This window comes from Amblyomma maculatum, chromosome 4 (assembly GCF_055883805.1).
Source record: "Amblyomma maculatum isolate TAMU_Amacu chromosome 4, ASM5588380v1, whole genome shotgun sequence".
NCBI classification, from domain to species: Eukaryota; Metazoa; Arthropoda; class Arachnida; order Ixodida; family Ixodidae; genus Amblyomma; species Amblyomma maculatum.
The window spans coordinates 132,068,700-132,087,505 of record NC_139347.1 but is presented as its reverse complement, the minus strand read 5'-3'; the positions used below and the strand labels follow the sequence as shown (position 1 = coordinate 132,087,505).

Sequence of the window (18,806 nt, the reverse complement as noted above, 5' to 3'; positions counted from 1 at the left end):
CACAGCTAGCAGCGCCGAGCAGTCGCCGCTCGCACGATACCTTTAAAAAAGTGACCGACTGTGCGTGTAAACCTAAAAGTTAGACAAGAAATGTTCCTTTCTTCTTTCCAAAATCCCAAACAACTAAAGGTATTTAGCACTGTGCCAAATTCTGTGCCAGTCTCTCAGTGCTAACTGCGAAGCCTAGTCAAACCATGCAAAACCGTGTTTTCACAGCTCTTAATCGGTTTAAGCGGAGTTAAACCGTACCAATGTTTCTTTGTCTACCCACTAATGTTTTAGCACACTCCTATTCAATATGCCCTGGCGCTGTAAAAACATAATTTCTTAAACGCAACAAACAAATCAAATATGTAAAAGTGCAGTAGGAATATAAAGTTATCAATGTTTGTAACAGCAATTTTTATACGTTTGCGGGCCCGTAAACCATCAGACCTACCGTCGCACCTTATATCCACACGGAGGCGCACAACTTGAAGAACGTTGCTGATGAATATAGAACTAGTACGAGTTGGTTTCGTCGGTGTCCCCTCCGAAATGACGAACATGCGCACTCGAATGCCGGGCGTAACAAAAAAAAAATAAAAAATAAAAAGCTTTAACAGTCGTTCCAAACAACCATCGATTCCATGTGCGAGGAGTGCACTAGCCTGTTTCTGAAATCTCTTGCGTAGTGCAAAGGCTTTCATCGGGCAAACTGGCAGCTGCGAAGAGGAACACGAAGCTTGTCTAGAAAGCACTCACAATAAGTAACTAGCTGCTTAAAGAAGACGTAAATTAAATCCATCATCTATTCCAAGAGAGGAAGAGATAAGAATTAGAAACGCCCCACACTTACGCATGAATTTTCGGAAGCATTTTTTTTCTGGTGAATTACTTGCCTGTGCTTGGATCAGCTACATCTCGGTACCTCTTTTTCAGTGGAGAAACATAACTACTATAATTTCGGTAGCAATTGTATGCAGACAAATTTATTAGGTGCTCTAAAAGTGTGCAAGAGTGGTTGTGGCCTTTTTCCCACCTTAGGCGCACATGCAGAAAGATGTGTGAGTTCCTTTCTTCTTCACTGAACTAAATCAATTTGGAGACAGCGCTCTTTCCTGTCTATTTGTTATTACATGTGCTATTTAAATCCCGAAGCGGCTAAGACTGGGAGGGACACTATTGAGCACATGGGTATCTTTCAAGTACGCTAACACATAGCATTGCGACTGAAGACTTTTTTGTGATCCACCTCCACCAAAACGCGGTCGCCGCAACCGAAATCGTAAGTCTACTCCTTGTTGGTAGCCAATTGCCGCAGCTACTCAGACATAGCGTTTGTTTATTTATACCTTTGTTCATTATTTTGCTCTGTACGACTTTTATTATTGTGAATAATAAAGTAGCCAAACGAAGGTTTTTAACAGAGGAAAAAGTACACGGGTTCATATTAGTGTTAAGCAATGGTTTGTATACCGATTAATAAGGTAAAGTAGCTCTAATACGTTCATCGCGTAAGCTGAAAAATGAAAACCTCTGGACTGTTATCAGAAATGGAGCAATCGATTGGCCTCAGTGTAGCAATGCAGAACACTGCAAACCTCTCCCAGCTGGACAGAGGTCTTAGTAGTAGACGTGAAAGAAAGCAGCCTCGAACTCAACAGTTGAGAATTCATTATTAAAAACAGTAAATCCTAGCCAAGCGGTTGAAGACAAGTTGGTTTGAATTATAATATTGCGACAATCGAGAATCACCTCGAAACGTAGGGAAACCTATAGGTCCCCAGAAATGTGGCGCAACAAAATTTTATGTGTGCACAAAGAAAATATTCGCTTAAGGGGATGGTGAACAATGCACAAATTGAACATTGGGAGGAGGCATGCCTGAGTGGGCTTGCGGAAGTTTCGACAAGATGACGTCTCTTCGTTTCCCACAAAGCATTGCCCAGCAGACAGATGCTTCATTATCTTGTGCGTTCACCTACTATCTGACCGCAGTAGATAAAGGTTTTGAATAAGTTAGCGAAGACGCCGGGAGAGTAGTGCTTATATTTGTGCAGTAGCGAAAAAAAAAAAACAGGACGCTGAAGTCAGAGCAGATGTGGGCAGGCAATAGCAGCTCAGCCTTCAGAGTAGAACTGTGTAGTAGCAGCTTTACAGCCAACGGGAAAGAAGGGGTAGCTGCCGGAAACCAAATGTCTAAAAATTTGTTTGTCTATGTGTTCGGCCTCTGTTCTCATTGTTCATCGAGGCTCGGAACAGACATCGTAGACATTGCTGTACATATGATCATTTCAATGACGCTAAGGAGGCCAATCCAGTAACTGAGCGCGAGATCAAGGTATTACTGAAGGAAAGAAGATAAAAGCTAAATTTTCTCTTTCTTTTGTCCGAGCCCGCTAAGCCAGGAAATAAATTCCTAACTGGACCAATATCTCTGCTGAACGTTCAGTAGAGTCCGAATATCGCGCTTCCCGCTCGACGGCAAATAAATAGGCATGAAACCGAATTGGGAACACAAGTTTCCTCTTGATCACGGCCATAAATGGCAAAATTACTTTTGAAAAAGAATTAAAATACATTATTTGCTGAAATTCACTGAAATGTAATTAATTAGATTACTTATTACTACTCCCAAAAAGTAATAATGTTACACTAAAATTACTGATACTGAGTAATTCTTTTACTCTTAAATTATTTTCTAGTTTCCATCTATGCTAAAATGAGTAAAGCTAGTAAACAAAACAACAACTTGTTCTCCAGACGCGAAGTACACACATCCTTTCGTCTTCCCGCCAAATTCCGTCTCAGAAAGCTATTCCTTCCCTCTTTTCTACAGCACTTGTCATTACAAAACAAGACAAAAGCCTAAAACAACAGCAAAAGCAGAAGCATGGCCGAACGATCGTGAAATTGCCGGCGAACCCAGCGTCTTGCTGGCCCGAAGCTGTCTCCGCCAATTGAAGGGAAATAAGACGCTTGGTTATTTATTGCTTCAGCAGTCCCAAGAATCGACGTTGGCACCTTGTGCTCATTTCTCAGTAATTTGCAAGCCACGGTGGCTCATGCCATGGACCCTTTCACCTATGTCCTCTAACCTCTATCCTCCCTCGCCTCGTGGCGACTAGTGCAACAAGGCGCCACTGTGCCCTAGCCGACGCAAAAGGGAAGGGCCACTGCGCCGCACTCCCAACTAGTTTTACGCCAACCTTCTTACACCATCTCTCCCTTCGGCATTCCCTTGACATCCTTTATCCTGCTGCCTGGAGAATGGTTGCCATGGGATAGCCGCCCTAAGTGACCCTGCTACAAATGAGGTCTCAGGCGCAGTGTTCTGCTTAATTCTGTCTCCTTTTGCCAATCCGTACGCTTGCTTCGGTTTGCGGCACGTCGTTCCTGCTTTCGCGGTACTCTACTTTTTTTTGTCTATTGAAGGAGTACTGGCGCACTTTAGTAAAAGTAATTACTTTTACTGGGAAATTACTACCAGGAAAGTAATTCATTAGATTACAAATAACCGAAAAATAATTAAATTACAGCAATTTAACTGCTGCCATGTCTGATCACGGCAAAGAACTACGCCTTGTAGTCGCTAGGTGCCCGTAATTGACGGATGAATGCTTGTTGTAGTCACTTTCTGGTTTCAAATAATTTCTGTGGAAACTCCAATGCCGGCGCTTTACGGAGACGCCAATGCTCTCGGAAGATTGCCCGCATACGCTGCCGCATGGAACTTCGTTGTCGGAAAGCACCACATTTGAGGGATGCCAGATCCAGAGATGCTCATTGCAGCGATCACAGCAAGAATACATGAACACGCTGTTCACAAATATACTCCAACGGTCAAATGTGCACCAAGAACAGCTCATAAAATCACGTTTGCTCCCGCAAGGTTTCCTCGCATTTCATCCCTCGTATTTTCACGTCTATGCATCCGGCGCCGTAGCGCCAGGCGATCGGCAATTCCCGGAGATTATTTAGAAATCGGGGGCCTTTGCACATGAGTGTGCCATTTAGAGTGTAAGTTTACTCTTTGCACTGTAACTACCAAGGTCATTCACTTTCGCGTTTGACCGTGAACGACCGGAGCGGACCTAGCGTGAGTGCATCAGCCCACGCCACTCCCCGCTTCGTTTTCCTCGTCCTTAGCACTACCCGTGGCTACAGAGCGATTGCCCGATTATGGACACGACGGCTCTTCGCGGTGACATCACGTGACTAAGCGGAGATTTTAACAGTTGTTTTTCCGGCAATTGGTTGCCACTAAAGGCGTAAATGCCGGTCCTAGCGCCTCAACGTTTCGGCGCTGGCCGAGCCTGATCATGCAGCCGACATAGCTCTCCGAGAAGCAACAGCTAAGAGAAAGCATGACGGGCTCAAGCCAGACACCGACCAAGAGTGAGAAGTTTGTAAGAGAAAAAACGCTAGTATAACCGTGTAAACACCTTCAAAACAGCTTACGCCCAGATATCTAGGTTATACCGCTCATCGAGCGTACCACATTAAATGTCAAATAGTTACAGTTAAACAATATTCCCGGGATATCGCGTGAAAAGGCGAGCATTTTAAGTATACATATCGCGCACACCACATCATCAATGCTGGCTAATAACTGTAGCTTATAATTGTCGTAATTCAAAGGAAGCATAAATATTGGGCCAGCAACAGTTCAGCAAATTAGAAGATTTTTAATATAAATATTAGTGCAGGACGTACTCCTTGGCAGCCTCTAAACGGCAATGATATGGCTTGCGGAGGAAAGCTATACATCTTTTTCAGAAAGATCGTTGTTCAAAACATCTTCGCCCCGGTTCGAAATAGGGCTCTAGCTCTACCGGCTGAGCTAAAACAAGACGGTTATTTTGAACCAATTAATAGTTCTAACAAGTCAGGCAACATGCTCATTTACAACACATTTTGTGAAAATTCTGGTAATGCTTCCCCCAGCTTTACCTAGAACCCATGGCATAGGTCCCCACTGAGCCAGCCGGCCGCCTCTCTTTGGCGCACTCGCTTGAATGGCTGAATCCTCCTTTCTCACTGGGCGCATTTTTTCCTTTCTTAGTCTCTTTCTACAGAGTGGCATCTCTTGACTTGTGTTTAACAGCATTCCCTCGAATCATTGTGCAGTTCAAGACTGGCTGTCAAATTCTATTCACACTTGAACTTTGTTTTTAACTTCATGCTACGTTTTCCATGCACCCGATACGCATGGCTCTGTATTACTACAGGGTAACACTTGCCTAAAAGAATGAAAGACCGAGGAAAGGTTCACGCTTCGGTACACGCGGTCTGGACACTAATTCCACGAATTTGGATCAGAGTCAGGGCTCTTCCTAATTTGGTATCTCGTATGTCAATAAAATTCAGGGAGCACTGTGTAATGTACACTGCAGACATGCGAAAGCCATAGCGTTGCTGGTGCGCACCGTAGCTCACATTTTCTCTTATTGTCATTATCAACTAAACGCACCATCATCATTATAACTAATACTATCATTATCATTATCACTAATTGCAGCGTCATTGTCATCGTTACTACAATCCGCACCGTAGACAAAGAGAATTAGGGTGTTTGCTTCGCGATTCCGGGCGTGAAGCAGTTAGTTAAAGCGATCGGATGTGGATCCGAGGGATGGAAGATTTGATTCTCGGTGGAGGCTGGATTTTTATTTTTCTGGTGACATTAATTTCGGTGTTCAGTGACGACGTCATTTGTTTGACAGCTATAGTGGGACCGAACGAACGCCGACAATATGAGCTATTAAAAGCTTTCGCCTTAAAATTCCTGTTGGTGTCAGTGTCTAATGCACTATGACATCGAGGAGTCTTGATGAGATTGCTGAGCGTCGGAATCAGCCCCAAACCGCATTTCATGTCGAACGCTGTAAATAATTATTGCTCATGAAGACGAAACGCCAGAAGATTCGACCAATTTTTGTGTTCTTTTTAATCCGTTACCCTTACATTCATTTGTTGCTTATTTATCCGGTCCTTGACCTCTGCATGTGGCAGTTGGCAAGAAGTTGGAACCCGCATTTGCTGCTTGGGCCGATGTTTGTCCAGTCCTTGGCCTCTGGCCAGGTGGTAGCTGAAAAGCAGTAGTTGTGACTAAAATATACTAAACACAAGAACGTTACGGCCGCGAGTGGGTTTCAAACCTGCGGCAGCAAGAACAGATCATTTTCGCTGGCCTCTGCATAAAACCACTGCTTCATCACTGTATTCGAACATCCCGCGTGTTTAACTGCGGCTCTCGTGCGCTGTGATTTACACGTCACCGTCTTCATAAACTCCGATCCGCAAACATGGGATGCAGAACATCCCACTATAGCATTGCTTTCTTCGCGTGCTTTAAGAGGCTGTCAGATTTTATAGTACGCCACTACTGAGGCCACACCGGTTCTTTTAGGTCTATGTTACTATAGCTTCTTTTCTCTTCCCCCTTTCATCCCCTCTTTCTTCTTCCACAATTCAGGGCACCCAATGGGAACACCTTTCTGGTTAACATTACTGCATTTCCTCCTCCTCTTAATCTACTACCTAATTTGTCTCAAGCCTGCTAGAACTTGAAAACAGAGCATCGAACCGAATGCGAAGGGATGGCTCACTTAATTCGCATTGGCCTAATCACGCTAAATCGTCCATTTGTGTTTTTATTTTTCTACTGGCACCAGTTTTGGTTTTTGAATTCACTCAAGTCGCTATAGCGGAGTCTATATCCTCAAGGTAAGCCAACCTTTTCAAATTCGCGATATGATAACGGCTGTTCTATAAGATAATTATCAATATAGTGTCATCATTTCATGGTAAAGACGAGTAGGTATGTACATGCGTTTTATTTATTTATTTATTTTTCCTCAAATGGGTCCCTTTCGGGACATTACATGAGGGGTGGCTCGCGCTGCAAAGGAGTGGATACCTGTGGAATATTAATTATGAAAATTTTTAGTCTGCAAGGATTTTATTTAAAATAAACATGAAGGATACGCTGTTTTGTTCTGTGCACGTGTTAATATAAGAAGAAAGATTAATGTGCGCGACACAGTTCAATAAAAGTCCCATGTTTACCTAAAATATCTAATAAATTGTCTAATGTTTAGCTTTAAGGCGGAAGAATACGCCAACGCATTGCATGCACACCACAGTGAAAACGAGGCAAATTGTCACATTTTTTGGCACGGCTTTGTCGTTTGTAATGTTGAGCTGTGTGGTTTCATTCCAACACTGCGACGTATTAGGGAGGAGACACGACAAAAAAGAACTGCTTGAATAAAACAATACGCCAACTCGCCAAGCAATTAGGTTTAATCGCTTTGTGCGCTTGTACTCCCAGTCCTTGCTTTTTGAGCTTCAGAGTTTCCTAGAATCATGAAAGAGCAAGGGCAAGCACCTACCCTTTAGAAAATCCTCTTGTTAAGCTCACTGAGTTCGGTTTCCCGCTTTTCAAAACCTAAGAAGGGAGGAACGGAACCGTTTCACCTGGGATTGCCGTCAAACACCAAAAAGTATAAAGGAGGAGGATGGGGATGATATCACTTTAATTAGCAGTGTTACCTAAGACAAACAGTATCTGCACGGCCAGGCGGACCATGACTCCTTGTGGGTCATCATTGGAAGGCGAGGTTTTGATATTGGTGGCAGCCAGTACGGGCTTCCCGTCTGTATTTTCCGCGTTAGTCATTCGAGCGACGTTATATTGCCGATGTGCAGCGCGGGAAAACAAATAACGGCCTTTCTAAGAAATGACGCACTTTTCGCCTTCTGTATTTGACAATAATCCCAGTCGAGAAATCGTGGCTCGCCTTCGAAGCCTACGTACTGATTTGCAGCTTATCAGCACCGGGTGTTGCATATGAAAGATAGATGGCGTGAAGAGTGTCCGTTCATCTGAAAAATAGAGCTCATATGAACTCTACGCTTCCCTGTTAAGTAACTATCAGTTGCGAAATGCTGGCAGTTAGATGTAATGGTGTACTAATCACATGTTGTGCAAAGTCTCCCATCAAGATGTAAGGGGAATTTCTAAAACCCGTGCACAAAAAGCTTCCGAGGAAGCTGTACAGTTTTCCGTTGCAGTCATGAAGATGGTTGGGGGAAGGCTAGTAAGTAATTGCTCGGTTATTCAAAAACTGGATCCACCTCGAATACTTTTTTTGACACTGAGCAAGCCTTTAAGGCATGGTTAGTGGAGATATAGAAATCATATTATTGTTCATTAGCACTTTAGAATAATCTTGATATCCTTATAATATCTACCACACGAACGAATCCTTCAAGTAAAACTTCAGCATATGTCGCTGTTTCTATAAAAGTTAGATCCTTCATTTTGATGGTTTCTCGGTCGATTTAGAACGGTAATGTGCATTTTTTTCGTCATCATTTGCCTGTTCATATAGTGCGGTCCATATCGCTTGACATCGTTAAAAAAAAAAGAAAATTGACTAAACAACAATCATCATCATCAGCCTGACTATACCCACTGCAGGGCGAAGGCCTCTCCCATATTTCTCCACTTAACCCGTTTCTGTGCTAGCTGCATCCACTTGACCCCTGCGAACTTCTTAACCTCATCCGCCCACCTAACTTTCTGCCGTCCCCTGCTACGTTTTCCACCCCTTAGAATCCAGTTTGTTACCCTAAGCAACCATCGGTTATCCTCTCTTCGCCCTACATGTCGTGCCCATGCCCATTTCTGCTTCTTAATTTCCACTAGAATGTCGATAACCTGAGTTATTTCTCTGACCTACCCTGCACGCTTCCTATCTCTTAATGTTACCCCTACCATTTTTCGTTCCATAGTCCTCTGGATTGTCCTCAACTTAAGTAGAACTCTCTTGGTTAGCCTCCACGCGTTTCAGCCCTATAGGTGAGTACAGGTAAAATGCAACTGCTGTATACTTTCCTTTGAGCGATACCGGTAAGCTGCTAGTCATAATCTGCGAGTGCTTGCCAAATACGCTCCATCCCAATCTTACTCTTCTTGTTATTTCCTTTTCATGGTCTGGATCTGCGATTACTACGTGTCCTAAGTAGACATATTCGCCTACTACTTCCAGTACTTCGCTACCTAATATAACCTACTGTTCCTTCCCGAGGCTGTTGAACCTTACTTTAGTCTTCTGCATATTGATTTTCAAGCCTACCTTTCTACTTTTCCTGTCTAGATCATCAATCATTATTTGCAGTTCATCTCGCGAGTTTCTTAGCAAGGCAATGTCATCAGCAAATCGCAGATTACTGAGGTATTCTCCATCTACCCTTATACCTAACTGCTCCCATTCCAAGTCTCTGAATACCTCCTCTAAGCAAGCTGTGAATAGTACTGGGGAGATTGTGTTTCCTTGCCTAACACCTTTCTCTATGGGAATTTTGTTACTTTCTTTATGCAGAATTATGGCTGCTGTGCAGCCACTATGTATATCTTCCAGCACTTTCATGTACGGCTCGTCTACCCCCTGGTTTCGCAATGCCTGCATCACCGCCGATGTTTCAACTGAGTCAAATGCTTTTTCGTACTCAATGAATGCTATGTATAAGGGCTGGTAATCCTCTGAGCATTTTTCTATCACCTGATTGATGGTATGGATATGATCGATAGTAGAGTACCGTTTCCGAAAACCTGCTCGATCCTTTGCTTGATTGCAGTCTAAGGTTGTCCTGATTCTATTAGCGATTACCTTAGTAAATACCTTTACGTAACAGACAGTAAGCTGATTGGTCTGTAATTTTTAAGGTCTTATGATTGAGGATAATGTTTGCATTCTTCCATGAATCCGGTACCATCGATGACACCAGGCACTGCGTATACAGGGTGGCCAGTTTTTCTAGCACGATATCCCCCCGTCCTTTAGCAAATCTGTAGTTATGTGATCCTCTCCAGCTGACTTCCCCCTTTTCATAGTTTCTATAATGCTTTCTTGACCTCGTCCTTCGTCACTGGTGGAACGTCTGACTGTTTTTCCCTGCCGCTAATCTCGTTACGGTTCTAACTACTCTGGCTACTGTAGAGATCTGTATAAAACGCTTCGGCTACTTTGACTATCTAGTCCATATTCGTGATGACCTTGTCCGCCTTGTCCCTTATCGCATACATCTGGTTTTTGCCTATGCCCAATTTCTTCTTTACCGCTTTAAGGCTTCCCCCGTTCTTTACAGCATGTTCAATTTTCTAAATGTTATACTTCCTTATATCGACCACCTTGCGCTTATTGATAAGCTTTGAGATCTCGGCAGATTCTATATGGTCTGTTGGATTGGAAGCTTTCATGCTCTGGCGTTTCGTAATCAAATCTTTCGTCTCCTTAGAGAGTTTACCTGTATCCTGTTTAACTATCCTACCGCCTACTTCTACCGCACACTCAGTAATGATATCTCTGAAATTATTGTTCATTGCTTCTAGGGTAATGTCGCCATCCTCGGTTAGAGCTGAATATCTATTCTGTAGCGAGATCCTGAATTCTTGTGCCCTCCCTATCACCGGTAATTCGTTGATGGGGTTCTTTCTCACTAATCTGTTGCGTTCCTTCTTCAGATTTAGGCTGATTCGGGACCTCACCATCCTGTGGTCACTGCATTACACTTTCCCGATTACCTCTACATCTTGCACAATGGCCGGTGTTGAACACATTATGAAGTCGATTTCATTTTTAGTCTCCCCGTTAGGACTTTTCCATGCCCATTTCCGCTTCTTCCGTTTGCTGAAGAAGGTATGCGCTCTGCAAACTAACTAGTAACTCCCCCCTGCTATTCCTACAACCAATGTCATAATCACCTACTGCCTTGTCTCGCACTGTAGTGCGCACTGTAGTGGCTACCGACGTGGCGAAGGCATACGACAAAGTGTTACATTCCAAGACCCTTAGCAACATGGAATGTATGGGCATTGCCTTTCAGGCCATAAAAGCAGTACATAATCTGCTTAAGCACAGGACGTTTTTTATTCGGGTAAACGGAAAACAAATTCGTAATTGCACCTCGAGTAGAGGCGTGCCACATGGGTCAGTGTTAGCACCTTTGCTATTTAATATCGCACTGATTCCACTGGCGTGGAAATTAGCTAATATACCAGAAGTGTGGTTCATGATATAAGCCGATGATGTCACAATTTGGTCTGCTCATAAACAACTTCAGAGACAGAATTTGTATCTGCAAGAGGCTTTAAATACCATATGTGAGTACGTTCAAGATGAAGGTCTCGAATTGTCACCTCAAACGTCCAGGTACATTCATGTTGCAAACAAAAATGGAAGAAAACAATTGGCAACGCAAAGAATCACCCTAGAGATAAGAAATAAGGCATTGCAAGAGGTGGACGAGTTGAGAGTTCTTGGCCTAGAAATTCACAAATCCGGCAAAGAAACACAATAGCTTCATAAGGTTAAAAAAGTAGCTGCGATAAAACGCATTTCGTTTAGGAGAGGAGGAGCTTGAGCGGACATGGCAAGGCGTCGTTGTAGAATCAATGTTACAGCCGAAGATACTATACCAGGCCCAATTGCAAAGACTCACGAGGCGGCAATGGGCGGAATTGGAAACAATAAACAGAAACGCAATGCGCATAATCACGGCCTTACCAAAACTTGTCCCTATTCCCATTGTCCGAGAATTTTCACAGATAAATACGTTAACAGAATTAATTGAACGAGAGGCAACAAGGAATATTAAGTGAAAATACGTTGTGCCCGTAGCATCCTTGTTTGAAGAAGTGACAGTGCAAACACCAACAATGGCTGACCCCCCTCCGCGAGAATTCACGACTATTAAGATAAACAAGAATCTTTGGCTTCTTTGTAAAGAAAACCTGGAATCTCAATCTCTGGTTAATGTACTTCCAGGTACCTATATTGCATATACGGAGGGATCAATTATAGAAAATGGCTGTAGAACAGCAGTTACTAGCCCAGAATACCCGGACCCGCTTGTGATGAAACTATATGCAACCCGCGATGCAATTAAGGCCATTAATAGAATAGATTCTATAACAGAAGCCCACATCTATACAGAACTCCTTAGCCGCCATAAAACAACTGAATAAAGTGACAAAGACACTATGTGTAACTCAGGAAATTCACGCACTGAATAAAAAAGAAAATACGCATCCAGATACACTGGACACAAGACGATGCTCAGAACGTTGAGCAGAAAAACGTTGACCACCTCACACACGAAGTTCCAAACACTAATGCAATCCCTACCAGGCTTCCTTTCGATGCCCGCTCCGCTGTTTCCATTTTAGCTTCCTCTTTAAGGAAAAGTACACGTGCCCTCATTCTCCCGTGTACATTCCCACTCCCTCGTAACTTAACGAGATTGGAGGAGGTTTCCCTTAGAAGGATAAGAGCTGGGGCGGCCCTTACCCCGTCGGTAAAATGCCGATGGGAATCGCAAGCAGACATCGGACCAACCACATGCCCGAAGTGTTCCACACTAGCTGCTGAAGTGGATGTTCGCCACCTGCTATGGACTTGCGCAGGGACAAGGGCATCAAGGACACAGATTCTGCGCGAAGTAGAACTAACCACAACAAGGGAAGAGGACTTTTCTAAATGGCTCACCGACAACAATCAGAGCAGGAGCCTTCTCCGGTTCCTTACGGATAATAATTTGTACGGGTTTTTATAATATGTCTTATGGCAAGCTTGCGTAATAAAAGAAATAGCACTGGCATCGCACGTACTGTACACAGGTGTCTTGAATTTTGTCTTTATCAAGTCGCAGATTTCACCCGCGTCCTTGAGCTTAGCAGCCGAGCGCTCTAAGTATTAGGCCGCCGCGGCTGGACTATTTGTCGTCCTTTGGTTTTCTATAGTTGTACGCAAAAAGACAAGGACGTACTCTTTGTAAATATAAAGAATTCAAGAAATACAAGGCAACTTCAAACAAACTAAATTCTAGAATTATTAAAGCTTACAAATGCGTACTTATTAGCGATGAACAAATATTGACTTTTGACGCAGTCACGTTGAGGACAACTGAGCTGCTGGTTTTGTCAGAGAGCAGCTTTCTTGGACAGGTAAATAAAGAATTCGGCAACGCGAGCAAGACATCCTAGCGAAGGCGTCCAGGCTGAAGTGAATGAAACAGTTTGCTTCGAAACTATGAAAAATGAGAGAATTATAGACATATTTCGTGTTATAGGCATGTTTTGATCTTAATCTCATGACCTGGTTCGGACTCGCTGCGCTACTATTGTTTCGACCAGATCAAACCTGAACCAATTAAATTGTTGCACGACAAATTCTCCTTCTGATTTGCCATAATGCGACAGCGTGTTGTAAGGCGGGTGGTTCGCTGACCAACTCAGAATGGCTCGTGCACTTTTTGTTCGTAAAGATGGTGCCTCGGAATGTTTGAAGGATTTCCGGGATACCAGCGGTGAGTATTTTGGGAATTTATAGCACTTGTTAATTATTTCAAATCTTTTGATTATTTCAATAAAATGCCCAGTGCCACCGATGACTGGCAAACAAACTTCGACAGAATCAGCACTTTATATGTGAACGACAGGCATACAGGCAGCATAAACAATTTGCAACTCATCCATTCCTACATATAAAGAACAGATTGGATTTAGTCAAAAAATTCATGTTAAAAAAATTATCCGCATATGGCGAAGATGTAGATTTTGGCACAACCTCAACGCCTAAAGCTACACATGATACACCCACTTGAAATCTGGGGCCTCGTGATTTCGTGAGGGTGTGCCTCGTGATTTCGATGAGAGTTCCAGTGCTCCTTTTAAGTATAATCAAATCACGCACGATCTGTGCCACACGCATCAAACAATTTTCCTTGCACAAATTTCACAATTTTCGAAACAGAAGCGGAACACTGCCTGTCTAAATTTTTTTAATCGCTCGCTAAACATGAACTCGAGGTGATCACAAATGAAACGCAGTACGTTATTTTCAAACCTAACAATACTGATATGGGTGACACTTTTCTTTGCATTATTTGGACGACTTGATTGGTAGTAAAGATTATGTTAAATAAATAGATGTCTTTAACGAGCACCTCTCATGGAGTAGACAAATAGAAAATAAATATTGCCTGCCTTTGTAACTATGCACAATAATAATACGAGTTTTGTGAAAAAAAAAGAACAAATGGCATTTCGGAAGGGTCACAGCATGCACATAATTTCAAATTCATATTTACGTTCATTACTGTATCCTCACTTGTGTCACCTCTACCGCCTGCATATTCACAATATATTTATTGCACGAATAAGCCTAACTATAACCCTGATGGCACTAAAAAACGAAACCACGCTCTTTTCCAGATCGCTGCTGAATATCTAGGCTAGAAAGGCTTCAAGAGAACAACTTTTCGAAGTTTAACCTTGTGTACAGGTTATATAATGAATGAACATTTCGATTGTGGGACGATCTATCACGGGACACCTGAAACTGAAAAAGAACTTTGCTTAAAACACTTAAAATACGGAAGGTGAAAATTTTTTTTAGAACAATAAAAGTAATCGAATTAATCAAACGGAACTCGTCAGCTGATGCATTGAAACGGGCTTTGTATGAAGCAAAGCATCTTTAGGCCACTGAGTGTGCTTTTGTCTTGACAGAGAAAGTGGTAGCTGAAACAGGCCGTTTCTTTTAACAATTATATTGGTGATTTAACATTTTTGCTGTTTGCATCCACACCTGCGGGCTGATACGGTGTTGCGATTTCTATGTCATCCTTCTGTGGATCAAACTGTGTTGCTGGGCGAGTTGGTGGCTCCACATAATGTGTGCGTTTGCTCGCTGGTGTGTGTACTTCTGTGTTATCTTTTCGCACTACTTTCCTTTTTACGAAGCCTTCTATGCTTTGTTTACTTTGTTCCTGTGGGCAGAAATCTAATCATGTATTTCGTATGTTTCATAGTGTCCCTCTGCGTGGCGAAACTAAGCGAAAATTGTTAAAACAGATAATGTTGACTGAATGTCACTTCGCAACATAATATTGAGCCTCAACTAAAACAAATGTTCTTTCGTTAAGCTTAACTTACTGTCTGTCTTTTACTCGAGGTCGTTCAAGCACGCATGATGTATCTGCTTGCTTTATATTACAGCTCCGTGGACCGCTATTTCGATAGGAACATTCTTTTTTCACAAAACTTGTTCATCTTTGAATTATAACCAGCTGTTTGTGTAAAGCTAACTTAAAGTGTTCAGCTAAAAGTCAGAACAAGTTTCCATTTGTCGTGAATCATTTGTATGGTCCGAGAACTTCCAAACCACTCCCCGCCCCTTAAAAAGAAAGAAAAGACGGAAAGTAGGCGGTGTCTGCACCGCTTCCTTTGTAAATAAAGACATCGCTTCTAATATATATTTGATGCAATAGTCCCCTGTCCACGCGGTTGTTTTTATTAAATATCTAAGCAACACCGGCATTTTGACCGTCATTCGGACATTTTAGGTGTTTATAAATGTTGTCCGGCTATGTTTCAAAGCATCGGAATAATATCTCTTCCGCGGACCTTTGCGTTGTTTTGACTAGAGCAAACATTTTTGAAATATCGCAAGCACACAAAACTCGAACTTCACAAACAGCTCGCATGCTGCCCTTTGTCGAAATTGTTTTGAAATCTTGATGCTGACCATGACTGTGCATTAAGTACTGCGACAACCTTCGTGGTCTCATTGCCAAATCCGTTGCACATGTATCCGTTCTTAGCACCGCCTTTATTTTTTGAAACTTTATTCATGGTTGCAAATTAGGCATTCCGAAATTTATCGTCTGCAGCAAACGTGCCGAAGACAGAACAGATTACAGTGGCTGCCTGTATATAATGCAGAACACTTCTCAACCCACTGCAGTGATAAGAAAAGGGAAACTAAGAAGCTGCCGAGGGTTTTTTGAAAGATAAACTTTAGTTGTTTTTTTCGTGCGTTCGGAGAGTAAAACTTAATTGCCACGCACGAAATGCGCTACAGTATGACGGCTGTTGAGATCTCAGAAACGTAAGTGTAGATTCGAATAATGAAGGTTGCTTTCATGCGGGATCAAGTTAGCTGCTTCTTCTTGCCCCTGAATCTATCCGAGAAAGCATGAGCAGAAATATGTTGGCATCCACAATGTGCGAAGAAAAAAAAAAGTGAAAAGAAAGCACTTCAAGCTCACCGCATCAATACACTGTAGATGTGACGGTTTTTCCACTTGGGAGCACGCTGTTTTTACCCCCACGCCGTAAATGACGATTTATCCATGCGACAGCGGCACGGTTCCTCATCGTCAAGCATCATCCCGGAACGCCTGTCTTTGACACCATCCGATCTCAGGACACAAATGGGCACGGAGCAACGGAAATTTCTTCACGACCTCCTGGAGTGAGCAGGGACGACTTTGCACTCCGCCGTCAAACGCGGTCCTCCTCCGTGAATGAGCCGAGCGCCAGGCATCTCGGGAGAGGAGGAATGGACCAGCGGGAGGGGGGTGGCTTTGCCGTACGGCAGCACGGACAGCCGCGCGCTCCCGCGGAGGCGCTCCGCACGTTCTGCCGCGGACCACGTGCGCTGGCGCGACCGTGCGTTCTAGGTGGCGTTGATCGAAGCAAGGTCGCAAAGCTCACCGTCATTGCGGCTGCGCGGATTGGTCCGTTCTAGCTATGACGAAAGGCCTGACGAAACAGCGCGCGCTGAAATGAGGGCCGCGTTGAGCGCGACTGGCGGCAAACTGGAGCGAGGAAAGAACACGCCGCTGGTTTCGCCCCGCGGGACCGTGCTTGAAACTTGCGCGCTAGGCAGCCGCGAAGGGAGAGCTCTTCTGAGCAGTTAATGAAGCGCAGTTTTGAAAAGCAGTCCAAGTACTTTGTTTGCTCTGTGGAATACACAAACTAGTTCGTGTAAGCGTTGATGGCAAACAAAACTTATTCATTTTAATAATATTGTTTTAGTTTGAATGAGTAGGCTAAATGTATATTGTCACACGGGGGGAGAGGTAGGGGTTAAAAGGAAATAACACGACAAAAGGAGGAGCGTACAAGGCAGGACGTGTGCTGCTCTAAGCTTTATTTTTCGCGTGGAAATAAGCCTCATTCGCAATTACGCATCTGTTTCCGTACGATGAAAAAAAAAAAAAATCACCGTTTTTATGCAGGTTAAATTCAATATTCCAAAGAATTTCGGGCTGCATAAACGCACTTTTTTGGCATATATGAATCAACAACTAAGTACTGGTTACGACGTGAAGCATTTGCTTGCCAGAAAAAGGAAACACGATTTTGCAAAACAATAGACAAAATTTGCAAAATACATTTGCACCTGTGAAGAATAAGCATCTTATTTTTTTTTTCTCAGCAACAGACATAATCTTGCAACTTCTATTGGCCACTGTCAGTAAAGAAAAAAAAAACGGAAGCTGTGAATAGAATAGTATTGTTCGTAAAAAATAACTATTGGACCCGAATACGAGACTAATGACGAAAACGTAACTATCCCGCTCTTGGATGCCTATGTATCGGCATAGCTTTCGCCTTCGTTTCTGGGATAACAGAATTTGACAGTACAAGCAGCATTTTCAAGCTCGTTGCTGCTCGGGGTACCGATAAAATTACCCCCAGGCTGGGCAAAGTCACGACATTTGCAACGTTTCCTAGAAGGCCAGTCTTGTCGACTTAACCGCCACCGTGTCTTCGGGGCCGTTCAAAGAACGGTGCGAGTCGAAAAAAAAAAAGGAAAAACTACACTGAAAACTTAACTTTAGTTGTTCAATTATATGCCAGATACCAAAGCGGGTCCTTAAGTTTTGCGGAATGCTCCGGATTCGTCGCTGGAACTTACGGTTAGCGGGTTGAGGCTACTCAGTGCGCGCAGTAGGAAAAAACATAAGCACCCTGATTCTGAGTGTACGAGTCACTTCAGCGAAACGCCTTCCAAACGCCGCAAATATGTGCCAGGTTTACATGGGCCACTGGTATCGCGTTGTAAGGCGAGAGGTAAGAACGAAGCTGATCGATATCATGCTCCCCTGTTCTGTTCTCACTGCCTGTAATTCGATTCTGTGACAGCCGATAGGTACGTAACAGTCCACGCACCTGCCAGTGATACTCAACATTTGCTCTAGATGCTTATATCGCATTATGTACAGTCTGCTGCTGCATAAGTTCACAACACATCATGTTGTTCGAATGAGGAGCAAGGCGCACTGTAAGCTTATACAACAGATGGGGAATGGGCCCACCGATAAAGCGCTCGGCTAGTGACACAAGGGATAGAGATTCAATTCCCGGATGGAGACCATTTTTTTAATGAGGAGGAGTCGCACACCTCTTAAGCATTGCTAGGCAACGCCGGCAGAGCTTGGCGAGGGGGCTGCGCAGCTGGCCTTGGATTTGACGTCACGGCACATGGCATAAGACATACGCGAAACTCGCATCCGACCCTCGTAGATTTTCGCTTCAAAACCAAAAGTAACGCAAAAATGAAAACCAAAAAGTCGTATTTCCCTGTGAACAATGGTGCTGGTGCTACAAGCCTCGGCAGCTTGTCAGCCCACTCATGCGATGCCTCCGACCCCTTGCGGCAGATGGCGGTCAATCGGTTCAGTGTCGCCCATACAAGTCAGATCCAAAGTTGCATCCTGCCTGGCAATTTGATCCATTTGAGCCCTGCTATTTGTCCCCTCATCTGCATTCTAACTGTTTGAAGAAAAAGCTTAGATCTAAGCTCCTTTTTCCTTTATTGCTTTCTGTCGAGCGGGATGTGCACTTTATCCTCTGATCATAATCTCGGTCACACTGATGACCGGTTCGCGAGCAGTAATTAGACTCACCTCCCTTTCGACCGCGCGACTGCTGCGGCGGCCGCGGCTGACTTCATCTCTGT

General features: G+C 43.6%; 1 long non-coding RNA gene across 1 annotated transcript in view; it reads right to left on the bottom strand.

Moving 5' to 3' along the window:
- Positions 1-16,460, bottom strand: part of LOC146192601 (uncharacterized) — a 434,750-nt gene extending 418,290 nt beyond the window's left edge. Inside the window, exon 1 of the long non-coding RNA XR_014706404.1 lies at positions 16,105-16,460. This is a non-coding gene — a long non-coding RNA (uncharacterized LOC146192601). The remainder of the gene's footprint in view (positions 1-16,104) is intronic.
- Between the last annotated feature and the right edge of the window lie 2,346 nt (positions 16,461-18,806).